Consider the following 13448-nt stretch of genomic DNA (forward strand, 5'->3'; position numbering starts at 1 on the left):
TGTCAGAGCAATCACTGCAGAAAAACTGGATGCCTGAGATAAGCATCCAAAGATATTCCCTGTCAATACACAAGCATTTTGATGCCCATCTACACAAGATGAAACAGGAGAAAACAATAATCACTGTTCCTCAGTTGGAATTAATTCAATAGGTTTCAAATAACAGTTGGATTTATCCACACAGCTCCAATCTTTAAAAAGAAGTAATTTGAGAGAGCAGCCAAGTAGTACAGAGGTCAAACTATTCATCTCATACTTCTGTTATTGCAGGTTTGAGCTTGACTGAAATTCTGCTTCGCCTGCCAATACATGCATTCAGCTGACTGTTTAATGGGAAGCATTAAAGAGGAGGAAAGTAAATCTTGTGCAGGATCTTTTATGGTTCTATAATGCAAATCGATATTCTGTGTGATAACAAAACATGGATAGCAAAATGTATTTGTGGAGATGGTAGGATTACTGCTCCATAATTCTTCTTGAAATTGAGCAGAATTACAAAGGAAAATGCAGAAAATCCAGACCCACATTCACTACCATCTACCAACCCAAATGGGACTTTTCTCCTCCCATCTGTGCTGCAGCTAGCCACTATGCCCCCTCCCCCAAATCCCCCATTGGATTCACCCCTTTCCACTGCAGACACTGCCGTTTCCTGAGCTTGCAATCTGGTAGGTCCTGCAACGTCATCAAGTCTTAGACCTTTCCTAAAGAAGGTGAAGGCATATAGCAGCCATCTCCACTTCTTATTAGACCTAGAGATGCACCTTCTAAAGTGGTTCATGTAATCAGTGAGAGCCATCCTTCTAATGTATTGGACATTTCAACCCCTTTAAGCTTCCTCATTGCCTGATGTAATGCTGCTGCAGTACTTACATCCAGGTTGCCTCAAGATATACGGACAGTCTCCAAACAGAAAGTGGGTCAGGTTTGCATTAGATCAAAGACCCAGCCCATCCCCCCTCTCCCCGCACCCCCCCCCCCCCACCCCCCAATACCAGAGCACTTCCTGCAGATTTCTTAACATAATTACTTAAAATCAATAGAGAGCACAAATCACAGCTCTGAAATCTGCAAAACATAAGCTTTCAATTCAGCTAATAACAGTCTTGTGATGATGAAAGGTATTCTTTCCATGAAAGCACATTAGTCAAACCAATGGATAATTATTCTAAATGCTCCACATTTTATGTTGACTGGTGTGAGTCAACATCACATTCAGTTGTTTACACCAGTGATGTGATATGCATTATAGACATTAGCCTGTGTAACAGTACAACATAGTCATTCTGAAGGTAACTCTACAAGCAATCTATAAATCTTAAAATCTATCAATATGGTATGTATTATTGATAGTTAAGAAACGACAAGTCATTATCTAAAGTTATATCAAAAAACTATAAAATAGCTCGATGTATGTATATGGCTATGTACATATGGATGGCAGATGAAATGCAATATAGTGAAAAATAGAAGGTACTGCAAAGAGGAAAGGAAATATGGGAAACATATGCCCTTCATGAACAGTGTTCAAGCAGCTAAGAATGAAGTTGGAAGAGATTTAGAAGTTTTATTAGACTTGATATATTCATCCAGTAGATAGCGTCAACTATTAAAGAAAATAATTGGCTGAAATAATTAGCCAGGAAAGTAGAAGATAAGGCAAAGGAAGTAATGATCGATATAGTCCTCTGGTCTGAATATTTCTGCGATTTGTGTCCATTTCTGCTCAGCAAGATATAAGTGATATATTCAGATAGTACAGTGAAGCGTAATGAGATAGATTCCTGCAGGCTTAGAAGAAAGGTCTTCTGCACTGGTTCAAACTCGAGTTGGGGAGGCCAAAGTGGAGGCATGATGGGTTACCATTTGCATCAGGTCAGGAATCATAGTGTGTCAGGACCTGATGCTTTCATAAAGTTATGAGTGGTTTACAATTTAGTTCCTGCTGGAAATTCAAATTTCCCTATATTTTGTATTTTTGTAGAGGCAACTGAATTCCTGAAAGCTGTGGGAACCCTGTCAGGTAACCTAATTCATGAACTTTGGGGGAAATCTGTTATAGAGTTGGGACACTTTTGATTAGGAAATACTATTGCCCATACCCCCTCATTTCCCCCATGTCCTTCCATGCTCCTCTTATCCTGACAAATCATCAATAACCCACCAAATTCCATGGCTTTTCCATAGCCCTTCCATTTCCCTTCTCTTATGCTAGTGTTATTTCCACGTCCACCGTGAATGTTCCAGGCCCACTCCAATAATATCCTCTATGTACAGAACCAATCAGCAATTGGCATCTGGAAAGTATTTGAAATGTTTTTGAAATTGACACAATAAGTAAAACAACTTTTAAAAACCGCTTTTGAAAAAAAAAGTCATTTTACAACCTTATTAAGTATCAATAACCATATCCATTCATAGTATGAATACAGAATTTTAAAATCTACTTCACACATCTCAATCTTGACCAAATTAGCAAACAGAGATTGAAAAAAAATGCAACAGGGAAAGTATAACATATTACCAGATAACAAATATGCCAAACACACAATGCAATTCCTCCCCTTCAAGGTGTGGAAACAGACTGTCACTGATGTGAATTTACTCGGCATTTTGGACCTCAGCCAAGCATTCATAATGAGGCCATTTGGTAGCGCCTCCACCGGATCTGCTCCCAGGAGGACCAGTTCCACCACAGAACACACCAGATAGCTTCCTTCTTTAGAGACCGTAATTTCCCTTCCCACGTGGTTAAAGATGCCCTCCAACGCATCTCGTCGACATCCCGCACCTTTGCCCTCAGATCCCACCCCTCCAACCGTAACAAGGACAGAACGCCCCTGGTGCTCACCTTCCACCCTACCAACCTTCGCATAAACCAAATCATCCACCGACATTTCCGCCACCTCCAAACAGACCTCACCACCAGGGATGTATTTCCCTCCCCACCCCTTTCCACCTTCCGCAAAGACCGTTCCCTCCGTGACTACCTGGTCAGGTCCATGCCGCCCTACAACCCACCCTCCCATCCTGGCACTTTCCCCTGCCACCGCAGGAACTGTAAAACCTGCGCCCACATCTCCTCCCGCACCTCTATCCAAGGCCCTAAAGGAGCCTTCCACATCCATCAAAGTTTTACTTGCACATCCACTAATATCATTTATTGTATACGTTGCTCCCAATGCGGTCTCCTCTACATTGGGGAGACTGGGCGCCTCCTAGCAGAGCGCTTTAGGGAACATAGAACATAGAACATAGAAGAATACAGCGCAGTACAGGCCCTTCGACCCTCGATGTTGCGCCGATCCAAGCCCACCTAACCTACACTAGCCCACGATCCTCCATATGCCTATCCAATGCCCGCTTAAATGCCCATAATGAGGGAGAGTCCACCACTGCTACTGGCAGGGCATTCCATGAACTCATGACTCGCTGAGTAAAGAACCTACCCCTAACATCTGTCCTATACCTACCACCCCTTAATTTAAAGCTATGCCCCCTTGTAATAGCTGACTCCATACGTGGAAAAAGATTCTCACTGTCGACCCTATCTAAACCCCTAATCATCTTATACACCTCTATCATGTCACCCCTAAACCTTCTTTTCTCCAATGAAAACAACCCCAAGTGCCTCAGCCTTTCCTCATACGATCTTTCTACCATACCAGGCAACATCCTGGTAAACCTCCTCTGCACCCGTTCCAGTGCCTCCACATCCTTCCTATAGTATGGCGACCAAAACTGCACACAATACTCCAGATGCGGCCGCACCAGAGTCTTATACAACTGCAACATGACCTCAGTACTCCGGAACTCAATTCCTCTACCAATAAAAGCCAGTACGCCATATGCCTTCTTCACCGCACTATTTACCTGGGTGGCAACTTTCAAAGATTTGTGTACATGGACACCAAGATCCCTCTGCTCATCCACACTACCAAGTATCCAACCGTTAGCCCAGTACCCCATCTCTTTATTACTCTTACCAAAGTGAATCACCTCACACTTAGCTACATTGAACTCCATTTGCCACCTTTCTGCCCAGTTCTGCAGCTTATCTATATCCCGCTGTAACCTGCCACATCCTTCCTCACTGTCTACAACTCCTCCGACTTTCGTATCATCCGCAAACTTGCTCACCCAACCTTCTAACCCCTCCTCCAGGTCATTTATAAAAATGACAAACAGCAATGGTCCCAAAACAGATCCTTGCGGAATACCGCTAATGACGGCACTCCAAGATGAACCTTTGCCATCAACTACTACCCTCTGTCTTCTTCCAGCCAGCCAACTCCTAATCCAAACCTCCAACTCACCCTCAATGCCATACCTCCGTATTTTTTGCAGTAGTCTTCCATGGGGAACCTTATCAAACGCCTTACTAAAATCCATATACACCACATCTACTGCTTTCCCCTCGTCTACCTCCTTAGTCACCTTCTCAAAGAATTCAACAAGGTTTGTGAGGCACGACCTGCTCTTCACAAAACCATGCTGACTATCCTTGATCACATTATTCCTATCCAGATGTTCATAGATCCTATCCCTTACAATTCTCTCTAAGATTTTGCCCACAACAGAAGTGAGACTCATCGGCCTATAGTTACCAGGGTTATCCCTACTCCCCTTCTTGAACAAGGGAACCACATTTGCCAGCCTCCAATCTTCTGGCACTACTCATGTAGACAACGAGGACATAAAAATCAAGACCAATGGCTCTGCAATCTCCTCCCTTGCTTCCCAGAGAATCCTAGGATAAATGCCATCAGGCCCAGGGGACTTATCTATTTTCACCCTTTCCAGAATTTCCAACACCTCTTCTCTACATACCTCAAAGCCATCCATTCTACTTAATTGTGACTCAGTACTCACATTGACAACAATGTCCTGTTCCTGATTGAATACTGACGAAAAGTATTCATTCAGTGTCTCCCCAATCTCTTCAGCCTCCACACGCAACTTCCCACTACTATCCTTGACAGGACCTATTCCTACCCTAGTCATTCTTTTATTCCTGACATACCTATAGAAAGCCTTAGGGTTTTCCCTAATCCTACCAACTAAGGACCTTTCATGTCCCCTCCTTGCTGCTCTTAGCTCTCTCTTCAGGTCCTTCCTGGCTACCTTATAACTCTCAATCGCCCCAATTGAACCTTCACGCCTCATCTTTACATAGGCCGCCCTCTTCCATTTAACAAGGGATTCCAATTCCTTATTAAACCACGGCTCCCTCACACGACCCTTTCCTCCCTGCCTGACGGGCACATACTTATCAAGGACACTCAATAGTTGCTCCTTGAACAAGCTCCACATATCAATTACACCCTTGCCTTGAAGCTTACATTTCCAGGCCACACATCCTAAGTCATGCCTCACAGCATCATAATTTCCCTGCCCCCATCTATAACTCTTGCCCTGTAGTGCACACTTATCCCTCTCCATCACTAGAGTAAAAGTCACCGAATTGTGGTCACTGTCCCCAAAGTGCTCACCTACCTCTAATTCTAACACCTGGCCTGGTTCATTACCCAGAACCAAATCCAGTATGGCCTCACCTCTTGTTGGCCTATTTACATATTGTGTCAGGAAACCCTCCTGCACACATTGGACAAACACTGACCCATCTAACGAACTTGAGCTATAACTTTCCCAATCAATATCAGGAAAGTTAACATCTCTGAGACACCCGCACCAATCAACCACACCACCCCGTGGCCCAACATTTCAACTCCCCCTCCCACTCTGCCAAGGACATGGAGGTCCTGTGCCTCCTTCACCGCCACTCCCTCACCACCAGACACCTGGAGGAAGAACGCCTCATCTTCTGCCTCGGAACACTTCAACCCCAGGGCATCAATATGGACTTCAACAGCTTCCTCATTTCTCCTTCCCCCACCTCATCCTAGTTTCAAACTTCCAGCTCAGCACTGTCCCCATGACTTGTCCGGACTTGTCCGACCTGCCTAGCTCCTTTTCCACCTATCCACTCCACCCTCTCCTCCCTGACCTATCACCTTCATCTCCTCCCCCACTCACCCATTGTATTCTATGCTACTCTCTCCCCACCCCCACCCTCCCCTAGTTTATCTCTTCACATTTCAGGCTCACTGCCTTTATTCCTGATGAAGGGCTTTTGCCCGAAACGTCGATTTCAAAGCTCCTTGGATGCTGCCTGAACTGCTGTGCTCTTCCAGCACCACTAATCCAGAAACTGCATCACAGAAGCTGTTTGAATCTTATCTCTTTCTTATCATGCCTGCTGAACACCCCATTGTCAGCTGCAAGAGACACCATGACCAAGAATATACATAATAAGCAAAACAGCTTTAATAATCAACTTTTTAAAAAAATCCCACAACCTCATAAAGTCTCAATAACCATATATACATTCATAGTTTTAATGTCAAAATCTTACATACCTCTCCATATGTACATCAATTTACATTCACCCTTACAAAATTCTTTGATACCCTACACAACAACTTAATTGTCACAGTTTTATTCGCAGTTCATACAGTGTGTGATGCCTGTGGCATATCATTGTACCTCTTGCTGCCACTGTGTGTGATGTTTGAATTCTAGAATCTCATCTAGCTGTTCCCTGGGTGGCAAGAGTGCAAGAGGCAAATGACCACACTGCATGTGGAGGACATGTATTGTCACATGACAGCTTTCAACTAGCAGGAGGCTTCAGATTTTCAGTTGAAATGAGGCATTGATATAGGATGCTGCCTCCTCCATGATATTCTGAACTTCTTTCCTGGAGTATTGTGGACTATTTCTTACACCACTACCTAATCAGCAAACATATCATTCTGAATCTCTGTGAAAATATTGTCACACTTTTCCATATAATATAGACCACACTCTTTTAAAATGTAATCAAAGGTATGCATTTTCTTCAACAGTAACAGGAAACTCATGATTACTTGTGGATTACATGCATTCTGGGTGGATAATGAGTTATGCCTGGCAAGGTATGTTAGGGTTGTCCATGCTCAACTCAGGTGGGCAACATGCCTAGCCTGCAATTTTTCTGCTGCCTTTCAAAGAAAAATTTTACAATCTTTCCAGATTAAGTGATTAGACTATGCTGAAAGCATGTTGGAGCTCTCTATCAAATTCACAGAAATAATAGGTCTGCTGTAATCCATTGAGGCATTACGGGCAATGAATGTGGATTTTAAATAGGTCAATGCCTCAATTAAAATAGTGGACAAACAAGGGAATTTCACATGAATGTCTAGTGTATGTGTTAGGAATTCATGGACTAATATCACATGAGTACGATTCATGTTTGTCATTCCACGTGTAGAAATTCTTGAATTTTGGTGGTTCTTTTTCCACAAGTGTCAAGCAAGAACCAAGAAGTTTGCAACAGGGAGGGATGGAAGAACCAAAAGGAAATAAGATTCTCTTTCATGTATCACTTCTTTACCTAACAGCAAGATAGCAGAGGCTTCACAACAAGTTTTATTTATTTCCACCATTAGACAGTGAAGTGAAATTTAAAACCGAGAGAATAGAATGGAGCAGGGGTCAATTTCATCAAATGCACTATTCGGAGTAAACTTGTCTGCTCTAAAAACATGGCAAACTTCTCATTCCTGTTTGATATTAAGTGAATGGCAATACAGTGACATCGTTGGCTCGCATCTGTTCTTACTCAACAATTAATTCCCTACCCCAAACAGATTTTGCAAAAGTTCCCTTTATCAAGTGGAGAATTAGGCATGCTAGCTTTCAACAATTATTTGGAACAAGATTCAACTTTCTAAACTAGGAATATGGGACATCTGAAATCTCCCAATATGGTAACAAGATTGTTATTAAATTTATTCATTTTGGAGTTGAATTGTATTTGCATTCCTAAAATGTGAGCACATGACAGGCACCACATGCTGTCTTCACTTCTTTTTATTTTCGATTGGCAAGGAAGTTTATGGCTATAAACTGTAGCGGTCTGGTAGCTCAAGCTCAAAAGAAAATATCAACTAATCCACCTTTCACAATACATTGAGCTGATCTATGGATATTCTTTGCTTTCCATTTTTTTTCTTAGAAACATTCTTCTGGGTTTATTATATTGAATCATCAGACTTAGAAAACCATATCCAACTTTTGAAATGCCCATGTTGTGGAAACAATATGTGACCAGTCATGTTGCACATCGGACGTTAATGTACTAATGGCCTATAGAGGAATAGGGAGCCTGGATTCAGGATTCGTGATTTGGAAAGCAACTGTGAGCCAATTCATATTGGACTATGGAAAGCAGGTGAGACATTGGAAATGACGCCGTCTGAAACTTAAGTAATTATGGTTCATTTATTCTTTCAATTTGCGAATGGCATTGGATGAATGTGGATGTTGAACTAATGGAGAAAAGAAGCATAGCATAGCTTAAACCAAAATATTTTTAATAGCATAATAATTGCATGATGTAAAGGAAATTAGAAGGCCATAATTTATCACCATATATAAACTGCAAAAACACAGTGCAAATTATTTAGATAAACCACACGCTCTAATGATACCTGTAGTTTAATTACACTCTCTCCACATGTTGAGAATAATAATTCTGACTTGTGCTTTTAGAATTGTTAATTGAAGCAATACATAAGGTTAGAATCGTGTCGCGAATGAGAGTAAGTGTTCTGCGATTATTCGTGTGTGTATACATGATACTTGATTGCACTATGCAACTGATCAGAGAATAGACAACTACAATTAAGGAACAGTCATGACAGTGACTAAGGGACAGCATTACAAACGTGAAATGGCTAGAAAGCTAATAACAGCTTAATTATTCTGTTTGGCCCTGACTAGCTTCGATGGGTGTTGAGTGAATAGATAAGTTAGAAACCTATTTGCTTCTGCAGTAATCAGGCTTTAACTAATTTAATTCATTCTTAAACAAAAACAGAAATTTCTGGAAAAAACTCAGTAGGTCTGGCAGCATCTGTGGAGAGAAAGCAGAGTTAACATTGCTGATCCAGAGGTCCTTCTACAGAAATGTGGGCAGATGGTGCCTTAACCTTTCCTTTGGGCAAAGGAGGGAGATTTTTGGTACACCTGAAGTAAATTAAAAATGGAATGGTTTGGGCTTCACCTTTTCTCAGCTGTTTCGCTGCTTAGGTCTGAAACAAAATCATACACAGACCTGGCCTACAAATATAAAAAAGGCTTCACCAGCTTTCCATGGGTGGTTTAACCACTGTCCAGAAATCTCACAAAAATTGTGATCACTATGATCCAAGCAACCCAACAGTGGATAAGTAACTTCAGCGGGTTACATATGCTTGGCCAAGTCTTTGAGTGTCTTTAAGCCAGAGATAGGCTTTTGATTGATAAGGGGACAAAGGTTACAGGGAGAATGCAGAAGAATGGGGTTGAGAAACATATCAGCCATGTTTAAATCATGGAGCAGACTCAGTGGGCTGAATGGCCTAATTCTGTTCCTATATCTTAAGGTCTTATGGTCTCCTATGCCTTCCATTGGGTGAGGATTGAAATTGTCCCATGTTCATACTAAAGTGAATCATAGCTATTGCTTTCAGGAATGGATTTCTCAAGGTGCTTTTATTAAATTGTTTATTCATTATCTCTGTTCTTCTTAGATATTTCCATCACAGCATAAACTTCTCTACATGCAGAAAGATAACAAGTAACTCCATGTCTCAGTGCTGTTAATGTGAATTCAGCTCAACAGCATTGCTTGATGCCATTCCCTGCACATAACACAGTGTGCGAGGAACATGTCAAGTCATAGGGGTGAGATCGTCACCGCCAGAAACTTTATAAGGTGCTTTCAGCCCATGAATCTGCACTTCTGGATGAACAACCAGAAATGCTTGATCACAGTGAATCAATTTATTGACAAAACACTGGACATTCAATTGGAGGAAGTCCTTCAGCAAAAGATGGCCACAGGATTGAAGAGAACCAGAAGAATAAGAATTAGGATTAGATTTTATTGTCATGTGTACTCCAGTGCAGGGATACAGGAGTACAGTGAAAAGTGTACAATGTCGCCATTCCCGACGACATCTTAGGTGCAAAGGTACCTCGGTACAAAACCTTAGATACAAAGTAAAAAAAAAAGGAAATATAGTTAAAAGTTCACCATTAAAGTCCTTGTTAAGTCCTTAGCCATACTGGCCTCACACTGCCCACAAGGGTTTGATCTCCTCTGTGCAGGGCTCAATCTCCCCACCCTTGATGCTGCTGCTGGGATTCATTGGGCTGCCTGCTCCCGCTGTGGCCATGGATACTGAGGGTCCTCTATCACCAGCGCGTTGGGCTCAATCTTCCCCTGCATTGGGCTCGATCTCTCATTTTCTCCTGCACTGGCTTGGGCTACTCCATGTTGTGCTCCTCCCCCCCCTGCTCTGTCATTGTCCCTCACGCTGGTTCGAACTCTCCATGGAAGGTAAGTAGATTAAAGTGAGAAAAAAACAAGCTGTGAAGGAAAAAATGAAGTTAAAAGCGGATGGAGCAGATGAGCTCTGGGCAGAAGCCCACACATTGCGCTGCTATCTTGGAGGACAACAAGGATGGAGCTGATGGAACTGTAAATGGAATCTCACATGTGGACAGTTCTGAGAGGAGATGAGGATGAACATTTTCAGAACAGACTGGCGATATTATCAGATCGGATATCATCTGTGAAGAGAATGGGATAGAATTTTGATCAAGGGCCATAAGACCGAAAACATTAGAGGGGAGGGATAAGCCCAGCAACTGCAAGATCATCAGCCTAATGTTAGAGGTGGCTAGTAATCCAAAAGAAATGGAACTGTCACTGACAAAAATATGGATGAATAAAGGACAGCTGGCGTGGATTTATAAAAGGCATGCTATGTTGGTTAATACTTTATAAAGTAAATCAGTTGGCATATGGACTTTCAAAATCTGTTTAATAAATTACTAGCGAAATTGAAGTCTATATGATTAAAGGATCAGTGACAGCATGGTAAGACAAATAGCTATGAGACAGAAAACATAGAGTTGTGGTGAATCATTCAGCCCTTTGAATCCACATTGATGCTCTGAAGAGCATCTCACTATATCCCATATTCACCGTAGCTAATCCACCCACACTATGGGCAATTTAGCATGGCCAACCAACCTAACATGCACATCTTTGGACTGTGGGAGGAAACCCACACAGGCACAGAGAGAAAGTGCAAATTTCACACAGACAGTTGCTCAAGACCAGAATCGAACCTGGGTCCCTGGCACTGTGAGGCAGCAATGCTAACCATTGCAGTGACCTGGACTTTGGACTTGAGGGATGTCCTGCACCATATGATCAAGGGCCTGTAGGTCAATAGTGGGCCTCTTCAGTCACAAGACAGGTGGCCAAAACTCGAGACCCTGAGCAGATGTCAACCTTGAATCAAGGGACAGCTGACAGAATGGAGGTACGAAGTTGATATTTTGCAGATTAGAAGGATGCGATTAGGGAATGTACAACATGATGTATTTTGATATAAAGATTAAGGAAAAACAATGTCAATTAGATAGTTTAATTTTAGAGGGAGAGGCCTGAGATACCTATGCCTAAATCTTTTAAGGTAGCATTGCAAATGGATAACACTTGAGGCATACAGGGTTCTTGGCTTTATATATGGAGATCAGAGCTGAAAATGTGTTGCTGGAAAAGCGCAGCAGGTCAGGCAGCATCCAAGGAACAGGAGAATCGACGTTTCGGAAGAAGGGCTTATGCCCGAAACGTCGATTCTCCTGTTCCTTGGATGCTGCCTGACTTGCTGCGCTTTTCCAGCAACACATTTTCAGCTCTGATCTCCAGCATCTGCAGTCCTCACTTTCTCCTTTATATATGGAGACAAAATGTACAAAAGCAAAAAACGTTGTGGCAAATCTGTAGAAATCACCAAACTTTAGAAAAGATGCCAGCAGCATAGCAAGATTGCAGAAGAGATTTCCTAGAATAGTGCAATTACAATAACTTGCATTTATATAACACCTTTCAGTTAGAAACATCCCAAGAAGTTTCGCGTGAGTTTTATCAAACTAAATTTGATACGTCTGAAGCAGAAAAAGAGATTTTAGGGCATATAACTCAAAAAGGAGTGAATTTTAAAGAGGATCTTTAAGGAGGAGAAAGGGGTGGGTAGGGCAAGGTATATGGGAGGGAATTCCAGAGCTTAGTGCCTCAGTACAAGGAGCTATGGCCACCAATAGTGCATTGATTAAAACTGAGATGTGCAAGACACCAGAGGAGCATAGATATTTCAGAGTGTTATAGGGACAGAGGTGTTTACGAAGACAGAGAGGGATTTTGAAAATACAAATGAGAAAGCTAAACTTGAGAAACTACTTCATTAGAAGGCAACATAACTCAGTTAATGTTTGAATAAGACTTGATATGGTTTAAGATGAGGGCAGCAAAGTTTTCTGAGCTCAAGTTTATAGGGAGTAGAACCTGGGAATCTGACGAGGCATCAGTTGGTGTAGTGAATTCCACAGATAATTAAGGAATTTCAGCACTGAGCTGAGGCAGAATTTGACAGTGTTATGGAATTATAATTGGTGCATGCAGTTTTTATGATGGATCAGAAATGTGTTCAGAAGCTGTGTCAAGTCAAACACAATTTGAACACCACAACCAGCTTGGTTTAGCCCAAGAAGGGTGAGGGGAATGGGACTAAATGGGTAGCTCTTTCAAAGAGTGGGTGCAAGCGGTGGACCGAATAGCCTTTCTCTGTGCTCTATCGTGGTATGTTCCTGTGATTAACCCTATCTATCATTCCACCCCCTAACCCTGCTCAAACTACAGAAATGTTTCAGAATTCTCAAGAGTTATTTCAGATTTCTATTTCTCCATTGCACCATACTTGAGTAAGTTTTCCAATACTGAACCATGTAAATGTGAGGCTATCTTAATTGTCTTCCATTCCATTGTCTATGTTTTCACATTTTGGTACTCTTTCTGTTGGTCTTGAAATAGGACAAGCATCATGCATTAAGTACCATGTCAGCGTGAAGATCCTGGCTGCTGTACTTTCACATACACAGTTCTAACCTATTTTCTAGCTCACATCAACTGTTGGATGAGACAGAACTTTCTCCTTTTGAACATTGAGAATACCCAATTTTTCTTATTCCAGTCCCATTAAGAAATGTATACCTTTGGCATCAGCTTCAATCCCATCCCTTGGTGCAGACACAGGCTGAACCAGGATTGTGTCCAAATTCAATCTCATTTTTCACTGAGCAGTGTTTTAAACTCCATACCTTTTCTATCATTTAGACATTATACTTGCATCCTCACAACATGGCCTTACCTCATCGACATTGTGCTAAAGCCAATATGCTGATAGTTTCTGCTCAGTTAGTCATAGTATATCAGCAGTAATCATTTACAGTTCAGGTATGAAAAGCTAAGAAAAACATAAAGCAATAATGATGGACTATCACTG

General features: G+C 41.9%; 2 long non-coding RNA genes across 2 annotated transcripts in view; both read left to right on the forward strand.

Annotated features, from left to right (window-relative positions):
• The window catches only part of LOC148145299 (uncharacterized), a 209060-nt gene that overhangs the window by 42896 nt on the left and 152716 nt on the right, over positions 1–13448 (forward strand). The window lies entirely within an intron of this gene.
• LOC122562051 (uncharacterized) lies at positions 1999–10932 on the forward strand. The gene is made up of 3 exons (XR_006315200.2): positions 1999–2023; positions 8063–8278; positions 9621–10932. It is a non-coding gene; the product is annotated as an uncharacterized LOC122562051 (long non-coding RNA).

This window comes from Chiloscyllium plagiosum, unplaced genomic scaffold (assembly GCF_037043375.1).
Source record: "Chiloscyllium plagiosum isolate Xiang-an unplaced genomic scaffold, Cpla_swu_hap1 HiC_scaffold_25, whole genome shotgun sequence".
NCBI lineage: Eukaryota > Metazoa > Chordata > Chondrichthyes > Orectolobiformes > Hemiscylliidae > Chiloscyllium > Chiloscyllium plagiosum.